The sequence below is a fragment of the Harpia harpyja genome, chromosome 11 (assembly GCF_026419915.1).
Source record: "Harpia harpyja isolate bHarHar1 chromosome 11, bHarHar1 primary haplotype, whole genome shotgun sequence".
Classification (NCBI taxonomy): Eukaryota; Metazoa; Chordata; class Aves; order Accipitriformes; family Accipitridae; genus Harpia; species Harpia harpyja.
In genome coordinates, this window is record NC_068950.1 from 28,858,833 (window position 1) to 28,871,700 (window position 12,868).

The window sequence follows — 12,868 nt, forward strand, 5'->3', positions numbered from 1 at the left end:
TTTCAAGGTGCTTTCCCAGGTCTTGGCATCTCATGAACCTGGAATTCCTTCTCCAGTGAGAAGGAAAAGGATCTAACTCTAAAATTCATCTCAGTAAGTGTTTCCTAGAAGCCCCTTGACTTCTCCAAGGTTTGTGGGCTCTCAACAGCTGACACAAGACTTCCATGAGCATGAGGTGATGAAACAGCTAGAGATTTGGTCATAAAAACTCATATAATGCTTCCATAGCTTTTAGGTATGAATGTTTCACAATGTCTGGATGCACAAATCCTCAAAACACAGAGTCCTTTTCAATAGGAGCAATTGGTTCCTACTAACAGCACAAGACCAGGCACCAGATGCACTGGTGCCAGACCCAGCATCCACACGGGAGAGGAGGAGCTACAAGCCCCCACCCCAAACCATGGGCAGTACCAGCAACTTAGCTATCAAGGAGACAGGCAGTGAGAATGGGACTTCAGCCTATGCCTTGCAGGCAGGTATGTGGGAGCCATCACCGTTTGGCCCATGGCCCTGGTCTGTCCTGTTGAGGTACCCAGCACAGGGACTACGCTTGCTGAGCTTGCCAGAAGGGTATGAATTTTTAGGTAGCTGTTATCATCTGAAATCTCCCCTCCAGGCACCCCAAAAGCTCCTCTCCTGGCTCACAGGGCACGTCCTGGGCTGTTATCCCTGAGCAGGCTGATTTACATCAGGCTGCTGACAAAGACTCAGAAGCTGCCTACCAACAGAGCAAAGCAACAAGATGTTTAACAGTTCCCCTCCTGCTATAGTTTAGATATTGTCACCCTTAAAAGCAATGGACTGAGCTACTTAAAAGTAATAACTCCCTGTACCTTTTTTTTTTATTCTTGAAGCCGTTCTTACATGCAGCATGAGGGGGGGTTATCTGGAAGCATAGCAGAGAAATCCATGTGTTTTATTGCAGTTGGATGGCACTACCAGGAAACTGAAAAAGCTTTCAAACTTGCTATCAATCACTTGATATATGCAGGAGGTGATCTTTATTGATATGCCTCTAGTCACCAGCTGAAATGGTTTGTCTTTCATTATACCCTTTATAGGAGGCCTTTTTCACTGCACTTGCGTGGCAGTTTCTGCAGACCTGGTAACAGTGAACAAAACTCATTTCCCAAACCAAGCTTACTGGATAGAATATACATGTTTTTCCTGGGATGTAGCAGGCAGAAAACACTCTCATCTGACACTTTCTTGGCTGCAAGGAGAGCAGGTCAGTGGTACCATTAGTGTCCTACAATAGCATGCATAGAAAAGAGGTGAGGAACGGATTTCACTCTAGACAAAATGATCATTGCTATGTCAGGATTGACTTCTTTGTTAACCCAACACTGTCATACCTATTAGCATGAAAAAAGGCAGGGGTCATTTAGCACAACCCTATTTACTGAGCACTGGAAAACACACCTTCCAGCTCCTGTGAGTCTTAACAAAGCTGCAAAGAGCAAATCGCAGCAGTGTGCTCTATCCCCATCTCAGGTCCTCTAGGCAGCAATTATAAAAAACGGTTATGTTATCACCACATTTCAAAGTCAGAGTATGGCCACGCTGATGTGTGGCTTTAAACCCAGCAGAGCTTGATCTATTAAACACATAAAGGGGTCTGTGTGTCAAAGGAGTCTGGCCTAATCATGGGACAGAAACCACAAACTCCCAAATTCAAAACCCAGGTTTCTTTGGCTATTTGACCAACACTTCAGAGCACATCCATACATTTTAAATTTCACACTCTAATAGGAATACATAGCAATGCTCCTTTCAGAGGTGTTGCATTGATTAATAAGCTTGTCACCGAGGATGGAAATTGCTACATAAGTGTTAAGCGCTGTTAACTAACGAAAGACAATTCCATACATTCTGGTGGAATCCAGAGAACTTCAGCAAAATTTATTAGTTTCATTTGCATATATACTCTGTCTGACAACAGTGATCAAGCTGGTGAAAGTTATTTCAAATGTTTGTTATGCTCCATGACTGCAGAAAAAAATAGAGTCAAAATTCTGGCTCACAAGGCAGAATTGTGCCTGCTGAAAAATCTTTAATTTCTGAAATATATAGAGAGCACAAACAAATACTTCTCTCGTCAAATTTGCACACGCCTCAGTGATATTTAGCTTAATAACTGTGCAAAGAAGGAACAGTATTGATGAAGTTAAAGTACAGAACAGCATTCTGCAGGAAAACTGCTAATGCTTTCCGTTTCAGCCACATGTCCTCATTAAGGGCTCAGGCTTCTTGGCAAACTAGAGAACATCTGTTTCAGGCACTTCTAGCTCAGTTGTTTCTGTGATTCACCTTCAATGCTGTATCACCAATGTGAAACACTATGGACCAGCTGAGACTTTCCTGGCACAGGTCTACAGGCACTGATTTTGGATTCTCAGAGGTCAAACCATGGTTTTCCTCGAATAAAACAATTTGACAAATCTCTGTATTTCTAGATTGTATCATCCTTTTTGCGAAGACTTCCTGTGGCAGAGTTTGGGATTAGAAACTACGTCCTTAAACTCCCATTTCTATGCCTTTGCCATAAAACCATGGTTTCTCTTGATCAGCTTTGTAAACAAACAAACAAACAAACAAACAAACAAATCAGCTGAGCAAGACTGGAGGCTTCTGCCTCCAGGACTTCCAGAGAAGAGGCCCGCTGGGTTTGCGAGCTAGCAGATGGGAGGCTGCAAGAGTCTCAAGAACATAGGATACTTGTCTGACACTGGCCTACTCTGTGATGAAGCAAATCATTTTACACCCAGATCTTTCCCTTTTCGTTTTTCTGGGCCAAGGCTGTCTCTTAATTTATGTTGGTGCTGCATCACCCAGTACAACAGGGTTTGGATGGCTCCATGTGCTGCTGGAGTATGGCTTTCTCTGTGTCTCTTTCGTTCTAACCAACCATTTGGAGGTGAAGAGAGATTTATATCTCTTTCCATTGCATTGCTATGGAAAGAAAAAAGCAAAAAAAACCCCAATAGGCATAATTTCCTGATATATTTGTACACACCCATTTTGCCAAGGGATGTGCTGTGCATCTACTGTGAATTGCTGAAAATGTAAGGTAGCTGTGAAACACGATGTTCTTGTGTTTACCAAGAACCACCAGCCCTTTGCCTTTAACAGAAGATCTGTAGCCTGAACAGGCAGCTTTAAGAGCTCTCCTGACTCAGTTGCAATCAAGATACCATCTACTTAAATAAGCATTTGTACTCCCAGTGATTTTAGGAGATGAATTACTGATCTTATTACCATAGTAAATACCCTTGAGGCAATGCACAGGCCAACAGAATATTGCTTTCTGCTGGTACAGTACCCATTTCCAGGAGAACTCTAGGAGTATTTCTAGCCATATGGTAATAATAAAAGATTTGCTTAGTCTATATTTGCCAGAAAGTCCCATTTGCAGAAGTGGCTTTTAAATCTTTGACACTGTTCATGGGAAACAGCTTGTCAGCTATGAAAATATTCCTACCAGCTCCTGTATATCAGCCTTACCGGTGGGGTACAGAGATTTGCAGGTGGCATAGTGCAGTACCAAGCAGAGAAAGTTTTCAGCTGACATGATGACTGGCAGAGTAACATTACCTTGATGGGCAAAAGCGGTTCTTGCCTGCCAGCAGCGGTGCAGCCTGCAGTGCCCTTTGAGGACAGTCCCCTTTCCCTGCACCGCTCTGTGTCCGGGCAGGCAGCAGGAGCCGGAGAGGGGCAGGGAGTGACAGCCTGTGGGAGGCCTCCAGCTCAAGCACACTCCATTTATTTATGACTGAACCATCACCTGGTCAACAGGAAAAGTTGATAAAACTGTTGCCTCCGGGGCTCCGTTCTCCTTGGGAATAACGAAAAGGTGAAGCTGGCTAAGGTCAGTGCACAGGAGGCCCTACTGAAGGTAGGAGGAGCAGGTTGGCCATGAATTACCGAGCATCATCTGGTATCACAGATAAGCAGAATGGGTAAGAGACTAGGCAGGCTCTACAATAAGGGATGGATTTAATTAGCAGTTGCACAGAGGGAGCAGACCATAGCATTTTGGCACAAGGACATCCTATATCTGACAGTTACTTAAAGAGACGGGGAGCACCCTATTATAAAAAAATATATTACTCCTCAATGTATTTTAAAAATTACACAAGAAACAATAACATATTGTATTACCCATTCTCTCCAGAGCTGCCTGGTTACACCGGCACTGAGCAGAGCAGGATCTCTGCAGATATTCTGCACCGGGGCCTATTTAAAAACATTGGTCCAAACTTGGTTCCAAAAGTACAACTCTGCTGAAGTCAGGGGGTTGTGCAGATGTAACTAAAGGCAGATGTTGATCCATATTAACTAAACTATTAAATACATCAATCTTACCCAACCATCTGATGCCTTGTCCCATTTCCCACTATTTTGTTTCCCAAAAGTTTATTTAAATTCAGCCAGCTGACAATTTGCAAGCTTCTGGGTAACCCCTTTTTTGTAATTTCTTGCTTGGGTTTGGGTTTTTTTCTTCTCTCTCTCTCTTTTAAAGTTATTATTTTAATGTTAAGTGAATCTTTCAATTATTTTGAAAGTTAAAGATGATTATCATTGCGCAGTTCTAGCTATTCCTCTCTTCAGTCAGTAAAAAAACGACCAACAACAACAACAACAAAACACCCAAGGAAAGAAGCTGAAACAAATCAGAGTTCAATTCTTATTTCTTTTCACATATGTGTCAGCAAAACAATTAATTAATTCACCAGCTCCTTACCTCATGGGTCTGCATTCAAAGAGCAGACAAGTGACTTCGATGATCCCAGCCTCAGTGCCAGCAAATGTTTAACCACATCCCACAGATCAATACAGCTTGAGCAGATGGACCCTCCTCCTGAGGAACTGAGCATGGGACACACCATTCCTAAAATGGGCATATCTGGAAAATAGAAAAGTACATCCCTGAACACACCTGCCTGAGTAAATAACCTCTGTTCTTCATTCACCTGAATAAAGCACTGCCCAGTCATTGGAAACAATCAACGAGGGGGGAAAATTATTTACTAATCAATCTACAGGAAAAAGGGTTCACAGAGTTCAGAGCTTCCCTACTGGTAATGCATTTGATTTTCTGTGTTATTACACCAGCTTTGAGACCATACAATACGACTTACTCTGGGCCTTTTCACTGATGACAAGCAAGACCCACCACTGTATCTTGGTCCTTCTCTAAACACATCTGTTTACTAGAGCCCATCCTGTAGCAGCAGATTGCTTTTTCTGAATCATATTTAAAAATCAGTGCTGTAAAGTGTACTCTTAAAAAAAAAAAGGCCATAGAAAAGGTGTGACCTGAATGCATAAGAATTTTTTGAATGAATAGAGCCCTTAATATTTAGTTTTGCCTAATGAAGTAAGGCATGAATGTAAAAGGATTACTATTCCCGTAATGTTCAATTCACACACACAAAGTGTAATTCATGGAACCTGGCTTTAATTTTTTTCATATAAATAATTAATGCTGCATTTAAAGCATGTTAAAATGTTTTATTTCTTAATCAGCTAATTTGACTGAGAAACAAAGATGCCTTTATTTTCATTTTCCTTGACTAGAGTTACTGTAGTAAAAGGTCCCCTCTAGCTTTGGCCTTCACTCTCAAGTTTGCTGCTGCCAATTAGTTTTCTAAAGTCACTATTTAACAAAATGTTTCTCACTTTTTAAAAAATGTAATTGAATGTCTGTACATCACAGAGTTTCTTGTGTTCAGACACGGGGTGTTAAACATTCTTTGGGTTGACTTGGGTCAGCTTTAAAAAATCTCAGACACTGAAACTTGAGAAGCAGTCGTGTGCTATAGTGTTTTCTCCACATCCTGTTAAGTATTAAGTGGTTATTTAAAATAGAGTTGTTATACTCAGCAACTGACTTAAAGTGCTCGATATAGTTTACAAGACGATTAATTAAATGAGAGCATTGCATGTGATGCACATGTATTTCCATAATCATTCACATTGGCCTATAGTTGCCCTTTAATTTTCATACTAATTAAAGTAACACATTGAACTGCAAATTGTAAATGGCTGCATTTCTCAGTAGATGTTAACACTGATGTAAGCTGAATGGTGAATAAAAAACCCCAAGAATTAAGCAGAGTGGTTTTTGACTCTGATCCATTCAAGTTTCCCTACTTATTCCATTACTGGACCATGTCCATATTTTAACAAGACTGCATTTTTTTCTGTGTTTTCAGCCCCATATTTTTCTGAGGTACAATGTGCTTAGTTTTTTGTATTGTGGTGTCTGGTTAGTTGGTTTCCATCTGATACAATAAAGCAGTTATACAGGGTTCACAGTTACAGATTAGGTTTTTTAAGTGGTGGTGGGACTGAGGTTTGTAATCTGATGGGCAGAAAAAAAGAAAACCGAAATGTGTAGCTATTTCACCAGTAGTTTTACCTCTTAATTACATCTGACCCATTATCCTCCTTGATTCTTGTTCAAATCTTGACACGGCTGACTTGGAACCTGAAATGCAAACCGGAGGCTGTACTTTCAGGTTGCATCAAGGAAGGGGGAAGTTACTCCCTAGAACATTTACTGGGACTTGGAAAAGAGAAGGAGCAGATAGGAACAATTATCCTGTGGCTCACACAGCTGCTGGCATTTCGACTTGGCACACGCTCTGATGGGGACCACTGCATCCACCTCAAGCAGTCTCCAGCATGTAATGGACATATGGTAATTGCTATTGAATGAGAAGTAACCTTGGACTATAGGCATATGAAAGACACCTTTAAAAAAAAAAATCCTTGACAAAAAAACCCTCTGTCAGGGCCAACAGCTCAAAAATTAACAACTAATCACTCCTTTCAATGTGTCCTCCATCTAATTGCTTCCATGATGAGGTGGGGTTTTTTTTCCTTTCAGAAATGAGCATTATAAAAGATTTCTTTTTAATTTAAAATGAAAAATTCCTCCACTCCCAGGTGACCTATCCAAGAGAAATAATAATAAGCACTCGATTGCTCAGAGAGCATCAGCTCTCACACATATTACAAGGCTGAGCGTTCATGCTCTCTTACATCCCCCCACCCTGCTCCCTTCCCGCAGCGTGTCCTATCTCCAGATCCTAACTTGGCTCGGCCCAAGATGTTATTTGTTAAAATTAACTTTCAGATCAGACTGGAGTCAGTGTACTTGGCGAGGAGGAGAGGAACCAAGACTGCAAGGGAGGGAATGGCTTCTGGAGGCGGAGAGGGAAGCTGCAGCCCGGAGCAGGGGTTTTTGGGGAGGGGAGCGGGCCACAGCAGCACTGCAGCAGGACACAGCAGCAGAGCTGGGTTTGCTCCCAGGTTTGTCGCAGCCACCTTGAGCACCGTTATCGCGGTTTAACCCCAGCCAGCAACTAAGCACCATGCAGCCGCTCACTTACTCCCCCCCACCCAGTGGGATGGGGGAGAAAATCGGGAAAAAGAAGCAAAACCCGTGGGTTGAGATAAGAACGGTTCAATAGAACAGAAAAGAAGAAACTAATAATGATAATGATAACACTAATAAAATGACAACAGCAATAATGAAAGGATTGGAATGTACAAATGATGCGCAGTGCAATTGCTTACCACCTGCTGGCCGACACCCAGCCAGTCCCCGAGCGGCGAATCCCTGCCCCCACTTCCCCGTTCCTATACTAGATGTGACGTCACATGGTATGGAATGCCCCCTTGGCCAGTTTGGGTCAGGTGCCCTGGCTGTGTCCTGTGCCCCTCCAGCTTTCTCGCTGGCTGGGCATGAGAAGCTGAAAAATCCTTGACTTTAGTCTAAACACTACTGAGCAACAACTGAAAACATCAGTGTTATCAACATTCTTCACATACTGAACTCAAAACACAGCACCGTACCAGCTACTAGGAAGACAGTTAACTCTATCCCAGCTGAAACTAGGACAACCGTGCTGTCCCCAAGTCCCTTCTTGTGGGCCAGCAAAGGCTTCCCCTACATCTGCCCCCAGCCCCCCTGGCTGCAGCCACGCAGGGCTGAGCCCCTGCTCCTGCCTTGGTGAGGGCACCCCAATGTGACCGTTCCCGTGATATGCTTTATTCTAGCAAAAGTCTTCTGAAGTTCAATCGTGGCAACGCTGAAGCGCCACGCATTGCTAAATGAATGGAGTCACGCTGAGGGAAGACTGATAGACTATGGTAATAATGCAAGACCTTTTTTTCCCCTCATAAACCAAATTTCCCATACATTTCTGGAAGATTAATTTAGATTTAGGGACGTTTTGTGTGAGGTACTGGAAAAAAGACTCTAAATGCAAGGCTGGTTTCCACCTGACCTTAACTACTACATCAGCTACCACTGCTCCAGTACATTTATATATGGAAATGTACATGCACTTCAGCTTAATTACCTAAGAACTCTACAAAAGAAAGCCTTTAAAATGTTTTAATTGCAAATTTAGTCTTTCCAAGAGCTACACAACAGTGGTATCATCCATTGACTAATTAACCATGTATTTCAGCAAAAAAATAAAATAACTCTCAGCTACATGGATGCAGTCCTGCTTGCCTTAAGTAGATGATGCATGTAAACATGTGCACATACAGAATTCATTTGAGTTTGTTGGATTTTGTTTTTCCTTTGAGACTGGTTGCTGTAAGTGTAATGTTAGTTTTATTTTCAAGTTTACCCTGAAACTCTGTTGTAAGAAAGCAGGGGTTATAAAGGAAGAAAAAACAAATCCTAAAAGAAAAAGCTCTTGAAGCTTTCCAACTCCTGTGACACAAAAGGACTTGATGCCTGCTACGTTTCTGAGTGGGAGGTCCAGCTGACTCTTCCACTTGGACACAAATCTCCTCCCCCCCTCTCTTGCTCCCCTAACTTTCCTTCGCACTAAATATACTACTAAATAAAGCGTGAACTTTCTCTTCCTCTGTTGTAGCCTGCAGAGATTGCCTCAGGTGGGATATGGCTGGTGAGGCGCAGTCGGGCAGTTTCAGTTGCTGGCAGGGCAGTTTGTTTTGCAGAGTGCCAGGCTGGCACTGCAGCCCCAGCGGGACCACGGAGCAGCCCGGAATAAAAGCAGGGCTGAGCAGGGCTGCTTCAGCTCAGCAGGGTGCTGGGCATCTGGAAAGGGTGCTTACACAAAAGCCAAGGGCCTGGGAAGTCTTTCATCTTTCCGGAATCAAACCCTTTTTACACAGACTCATGACAGCTGGTTACGATGAGCAAATTAAAACTAATTTCAAAGTTACTCTTGGGCACAATTGTCAGGCTTTCATTCAGGAAACTCTCTAAACAAGCGCTTAACTTTAAGCAGGTGCCTAAATCCCATTGAACACAGTAGGATTTATACACCTGTTTTAGTGTTTTCCTGGGCAGGGATGGCCCTCAGCAAGTGGTATGTCACATCCCAGGAGTCCCAAAGTCCAGGTGGCTTATTCTCATCCAGGTTTGATTGCCAGTGCCCAGCCAGCACTGGGATCACACCACCACTAACCGGATTTTTATTTTAGTGCACATCCTGCCACACTGCAAACCTGCTGCATCCCTGCAGGCAGCTCTCCTGCTAACAAGTTGCAGCACGGAAATCTGAGCATGAGAGCCATCTAAGAAGGTTCACAGTCACAAACTGCCACTGTGGATAGCAATGCTGTTCTTTCAAGCCACGAATAGCACATTAGAGCCATTCCTTGAAGTTGCAGCTGGGGCTTTTTTCCCTTTTTTATTCTTCTGAAGACCATCATCGCAGTCCTGGCACAGCCAGGATAGCACCGGGAGCCCCAGCGCCAGAAGTCCTCTCCTACTGCAGAAGCAGAGTGTTGGAAAGGGTGCACATTGGTGGTAATCTCCCTTTTACAAGATACAGATGAGCCTGCTCAGCGGCAAAATTAGCATGCTGAGAAAAGCTCTTCTCACCCTAGACCAGCAAACTGCAGAGCTGGTGGGAGGAGAAGGGAAAGGAAAAGGGGAGGTTGGCAATATGACAAGTAGTGTGAAGTATTTTTTGGAGCATTAACACTGACCTAGGCAAGACACAAAGTTGAAAAGCAGCAAGCATTTTCAATGAATAACCCTCCATGTTTCATAAACTTCCAGTCATTCTTGTTACTTAATTGGAAAGCAAAACCAGAGTTTTCATTTCTCTTCCTCTTTCTCCGCTGGCAAGAGGAGGATGGGGAAGGAAACAGAGAAAGAAAGGGTCACCACTAAGCTTTCTAAGGTCCTTCCGTTAGACACTGTGACTTGCTTTGGTTATTTTTTCATTATGTATTTTCACTAAAATAAAAGGTCTCCAGAAATGCATTTGTTCTTGTTAAAATCAACATTAAATCTGATCTACCATTCAGGGAAAAAAACTACTGGCTCCAAGGAAGACCACCTCCGTATCAGTGTGCTTACTTGTTAAAGAGGGCATGTGTGAGTCAAAAATGCACTGACAGACCAGCATAGGTCAGATCCGTGAAAAAAAAAAAACGGATTTTTAACAATCTTTCAGCCCTCTCTTTATTAGACCTTAATTAAATCAGTGGGTCAAAGCAACCGCGGGAAAAAAAGTGGTTCAGCTAGGGGACACTAATCAACCCCTTTCAGTGGACTGAAAGATATCTCAAGCAAGAACTAAGCTTTAAACCAACATCTGCCTCATGTAACACATAATCATAGACATTATTTCTTAAGAAATAAGTATTTGCAGGACTACCTTTTCTTGAAAATAAAAAACTATTTATAAAAGAAAATATTGCTAATAATCACAAGGTAAGTCAGTGAGCATGCTTGAATGAGGACAACCAGGCAAATCTTTTGGGTTTTGGTTGAATGCCATCCTTACACATGTTGTGAATTTTAGAGAAATCAGTGCTGAACTGAGCACCAGCTCTTGAGTCAGTTGGTGTTGTTGGATTCAGATGATGACACAGCTGTGTTGACCATTAGACCTGTGAGTAGTAACTGAACCATTTAACTAGATTAATTGAAAGTCTGGATTTGCCTTTTTTTGTCCCCATACACTTTGGCTAGAAAGCTGAACACTCCGTAAGATCCCACCCTTATGCATGACAGAAGGGACAAATTCGGCTATATCAATGCAACCTCAGTAGCATCAGGAAAGCTGAAAGGCTTCATCCCTGTGATGGCGGGTGGCACTTGAGCCACAGTGGCCAACATGACTGACAGAGTGAGTGCTGGCAATACTCAGCAACAGAGCCTAGCCCCCAAACTAGCATGTAACCACCCTGCAAGAGCTGTATTGTAAATACAGGCAACGCAGAGAGAACACATTGAAAGAAAATGGTTAAGATGAGCACCCTGCTTTGAAGACATAAATCATTACTTGTGAAGATATTCAAACACAAAACCACCATCCCTGTTCTTCACAGCATACGTACAGCATGCTTGCCCTGCAGGAGCCAAGCCAAGTGGCGAGGCTGAGCTGGCACACAGAGAGCTCATGTCCCTCTGTCCCAGCACGAGTCCAGGGGAAGGAAACATGACTCTGAGCCAGAGTTTTCTCCCCTGCTCACTCCTGGCTGCGGGGCAAGTCGACTTCCCCCATGCCTGGGTTGTGGCTGGGCACAAGGAACGCCTCCCCACTTCTTGTCGCTCTGCTGGGTTTTGTGCAGATCAGGGTCATCTTGAATACATTTGTCTGAGTCTTACCCTAAACGCAGACCCAGGATCCTGGAAGCTCCTGTTATGGCCCTGCAAAAGAAAAGACAGATTTATTGCCTTCTTGATTTATGCCACATTAGGAGACAATCTTACATCCTAAAGATGAAAGAGTAGATTTTGATTAAAGTATAGCAATCAGCAATGAACAAAGACCGATTCCCAATATTTATCTATTAAATAACATATAATACCTTAAATTAGCTTACAATTGCAAACCTGCTCGTTCAGGTACTGTTGGTCATGGCTTGTTCTGTAACACTACTAAGGGAACTACTCTCTCTCTTACCTGAAGAGCATTTGGAGCTGCATTACATGCGCCATTTAGCCAAGGAGAGTGGTGGTCTCTCCAAACCCCTGAACACCTCTGTGCAGTTTTCATGACAGGCTGCATCCAGGAAATATCACCATGTTGCCATACAATATCTTGCTTTATTATAATAATAATTATTTGTCTCTACTGCTTAAACCACCGTTGCATGAGAAAGTTAATATTTCCAAGGCACTGGGTGGGATACCTTTCCTGGAAAACATGCTCTCAACAGGAAACCCAAACACAGTGCTAGAGAGTTATCTTAAGTAGATTTAAATAATTAAATCCAAAATTCTCAAACCACTTGCTGTTTCAAATTTATTTCTTTAATAACAAGCTTGTTTCAGCAACACACTGGATTAGGGTTTCATTTATTCAAAATTTAAGGTCTGTCCCACTCCGAGTGTTATTTTAAGTATTTAGAGGAATTTTTGTGCTTGTGAAAACCAAGAGATTGTTGCATTATAAATTCATTTCCTCTGTTATTGCACAGGCCATGCACAGTGCAGCTGTGAAAGCGCCGCAAGAGCCCCAGCAGTGTCCTCAAGCTCAACCTAGATGGGCAAGCCTTTGCTTTTGCACAAAGAGGAGCTGGCCCTTTCTTACATCTTCAGCTACAAGTACTTCCTAAACAGCGATGCCGACACCGCTCGGCTGTGCTGAACGAAGAGGGGGCGTTTAATGACAGCGACGACTGCCCACCGGGGAGGTGGCCCAGGTGCAAACAGCCATTTTCGTGCAGGACTTCCAAGAGGGGTTGAGCCCGGTGCCCGCAGAGCTGCACCAAGTGGCGTCAGCAGCTCCTCCAGCAGGTGTTACCTCGTAAGGAAGGGCTCAGCAGCGCTTGCCATCCGCACGAGCAATTTTACAAACAAGCAAGTTTCTTATACGTTCTTCATCACCTCCAGGCATTCATATTC